Raw genomic sequence first — 3,973 nt, forward strand, 5'->3', positions numbered from 1 at the left:
AGAGATAAAGAAAAACATGGATATTTCAAGTGCATCTCCTGAAAGTGAAATGTGGAGGCTTGGAGTCATGTTCACACTAACACACCCCACACTGTCTGACAAATAAACATAGTTGGTTGACTGAACATGACAAAACCAGAATTTTCATTGTCACAATATAAATAAGAAATTGTTCTCAATGACTTGCCTAGTTAAATAAAGGTGACATCAAATAACAAATGCACTAGTACTGCCAGGATCAGATCTGTGCTAGGATTCTATTGTGAGAGTTTGAGGAACATGAGTTCGAGTCAGACTTACTGAACCAGAACAAGAGGCTGTTGTCGACGGTGCTGCCTCTGAAGGAACACCTCCAGAAGAAGCCCTCATGGTAGAAGTTTGTGGTGGAGATCATGTCTCTCTCTTCACCTGGCTGGGGGGGAACGTTGTTATTGCTAATGATGAAAACATTTGCTTTTTCTTTTTGCACAGGTTACCAAACCCTAACCATGATCCTAAATGTACATATTTCTCTGTGCTGAATTTGCAATGCGGTCCACCCTAACCATTTCACACCAAACACAACCCTAACCACTTCTAACCACATCATTAACCCTCATCCTGTCGAACCACTACACAAGAGCTGGCTCCGGCGTATGTTGTCGTGGCAACAGTGAGGTCAAGCTCAGTGAGTACCTTTTACTTCCTGTGAGGTCATAGGAGTTTGTCAAGCCAGCACATTCTGGCCGTCACCAACCTTGACAGCTGCTCTCTTTGACTCCTCCTTCCCTTCCTACATATGGTGCAGTTAGTTTCTCTCTCTCCTCACCCTTCCCCAGAGTTTCACTGTGTCAGAGGCTTGGAGGGGTCGCTGAGGTGGGTGGTGTTAAGGGTGGAGGTTGATGACACTAATAGCACGGACCCCCCCAAGTTTCAAAGCTAATTATTCGTGATTTTACATACTTGTCCCTCTACTTTGGGAGCCTGGGTCAAGTTTCAAAAGTGAACTTCAAATGTCCTTGTAAACATCCTCAAAAGGTAGCATCCTCACAAAATTCAAAAGACAGAAGGTACAGTAACTGTGACTTAGCCACACTGAATTCCCCTTCTATCTTTGGCTTATAGATGTACAGTCAGTATCATGCTGAGATTCCTGTTTCATTGCTCACTACAAACACCTGGCCAGATCTGCTTGCCAGCTGATATTCAACACCCATACCATAAGACCAAGATGTCTCCAGATGCCGCTGTTTGTATTTCTATCACTGGGGGCAGCATGTCTCAATCTACAATATCTACTACGGTATGTCTCAAAGCACGGTCGGTCGGACACATAGCTACCGAGTCAAACAGTCCCATCCTAATTCTCTTTGCTCTAAGGAGACCCCAACTTGTCAGAGCTCCACCTTGACATGTCCTTGATCACGGTCTTCTCCTCCACCAGACCCCACCCAGAAACACACTGCAGCCTCATTTGAACTCTCCTCACAGCTCTCCTTTCTGGAGAGCGAAAACAGGCCAAGTTCACCCACATGCCTTTTTACTTTGAACTCATCTCAGCAAATTAAAAGTGTTGATCATTCTCACTGAAGCAGTTTGTAGATGTTTTCTTACTTCTGGAGTGCTGAGGTCATCTCTTTTGCAGGTCTCGGAAGCCAGGAGCCAGTAATCTGTCCCGAAGGAGAGGAGGACAAACACGGCAGCGAATGCGCCAAAGAGCCCGGCGAAAAACAGAGCCACGCTCAGCTTCATGGTCACCTATCAGGAGTGTGTGTGTGTGTGTGTGTGGTGTGTGTTGTAGAACAAACACGTTCTTTAAGACAGCCCTCAAGACAGTGTGTTCCCACAATCAATATTCCAAGCGTCAATTCTTCTTTCTCCGAGGAAGGTGAAGTCGGTTTGGGTTGCCGTGTTCTGGAGTCTTGGTGTTGGAGTCCGACAGGGTTCTGACTCTTCTCCGACAGGGTTTTGATTCTCCTCTGACTGCCTGCCAGGCTGTGTGTGTTGGGGGCTGAAGACAGGACAGGGCTGACTGGGACAGGGCAGTCTGTGACCTCACAGGGGTGGTGAGCCCTCCCCTTGGGCTATTTCGGGGGGCTGATTGAAGGTGCCTGCTGCTCTTCCAGTCTGAGTGATCTGTCAGAGTTGGGGGTGGGGGGGGGGGGGGGGGGGGGGGGGGGGGTTGGGGGGCATTGGGGGGTTGCGGGACGAAAATATCTCCTGGCAACTGGAACTCCCAATACACGGGGGAATGAGGGAGGGACAGGGATGGGGGGGTGGAACAGGAGAGAGGCATTTTTACAACCACCCACCCCACCCCTCAAAGCTGCCCCAAAACACTACACACACACAACACACACACTCAATCCAATACGAAGAAATAGCACTTTTTGGGGCCGCCTGTGTTCTCTGGTTGCAACCGATTGTATGAATCCCGGCACCATTGTTGACGCTCCATAAACAAGCTAACTTCCCGTTTGGAACTCGAGCAACGAATAGAGGCTTTTTAAATTTCCTGTGTGTCACTGCTCCTGTCCTCAGGAAACACAAACCCCAGCGTTCCCTCCCCTCCTCCCAGTCTTCTCCCATCAGGAGGAGCTGAGGTGAGCGGCTGCCTGGTTAGCATCTCGTGGGGATATTTAGCAGGGAGCCCATATAGACACACAGCTCATTAGCAGGCTGATGTGAGTGTGACTGCAGAAAGACAGGCCTCGGCCAGGGCTCTGTTGATCTCTTCTCTCTCATCTGTGCTCCGTAGGGAAAGACCCATGTTTTAGTTTGAGATTAGCTTGTGAAATTAAGTGTGAAGAAATGCCAGGCACAGTACAGACGTGCAATATGCTGAATATGGTGTTTGTGTGTGTTTGTGGGTGTATGTGTGAGGTGTGCAAGCATGTATGTGCGTGTATGGTGTGTAAGTGTGTGTGTATGGTGTGTAAGTGTGTGTGTGTGGTGTGTGGTGTGTATCAGATGTCTTAATCAGACTGCCCATGATACTGTGATCTCCCTCCACACCCTTCTACTGGAAGAGGGTAAACAGAATTCCTTAACAGAGCAGAGCCTATAAACTAAGCCTCTCCCTGCTACTCTCATTGTGTGTGTGTGTGTGTGTGTTGTATTCCATCCAAAATTATCAGATCAGAAGGGCAGGGATTTCATTTCACTTTATAGGAATACCTTTATACAGACTGTATCTGTCATGTGCGCTGACATTTGGTTGTGATAGCACACTCGTATTTTATGGACATAACCAGCAGGGGGAGCAAAACCCTAACCCTAACCAGTTACAGTAATTAAAGACTACACAGAGCTTGATGTAAACGAGAAATTAAGGATATATCTCTGGGTGGGCGAAGGGCCTACAACAAGTCTTGCCACTAGATATGTATCTCAATGTCACAACCTGAGGGACAGTGAATCAACCTTGTGTGATTGTAAAAACGTTTCTGTATCTTAATAAGCACTTATCTGTTACTTTTCTACAGTCTCCAACTTCCTGTGCTACTGCTATTTTGTCACATTATCATTGTTAGACTCCTTGTGATATATTATGATATTTATTTATTTATTTAATGTTTATTTCAGGCGCAATGGCCCATACACGAATACATTACATACAAGAGACATGAATCTACTTATCTAAAATGCCAAACTAAAAACAACACATTGCCTATGTACAGTGTAGCAATAATTACTCCAAAACTGGCTCCTGGAAAAATGTATATATAAAAATGTATGAGAGAGAGAGAGAGAGAGAGAGAGAGAGAGAGAGAGAGAGAGAGAGAGAGAGAGAGAGAGAGAGAGAGAGAGAGAGAGAGAGAGAGAGAGAGAGAGAGAAAGACAGTGAGTAAGAGAGAGAGAGACGTGGGCAGTGCGCATAGTGAGAATGTGCGAATTTGAATAACGCGCTCCAAATATTTGACGCACGGTCTATACCACCCTTCGTTGTGCAAAGGGGAATTCCGGGTGATTTTGCTTTGCAAACATGTATTTT

The sequence above is a fragment of the Hypomesus transpacificus genome, chromosome 23 (genome assembly GCF_021917145.1).
Source record: "Hypomesus transpacificus isolate Combined female chromosome 23, fHypTra1, whole genome shotgun sequence".
Taxonomy (NCBI): domain Eukaryota; kingdom Metazoa; phylum Chordata; class Actinopteri; order Osmeriformes; family Osmeridae; genus Hypomesus; species Hypomesus transpacificus.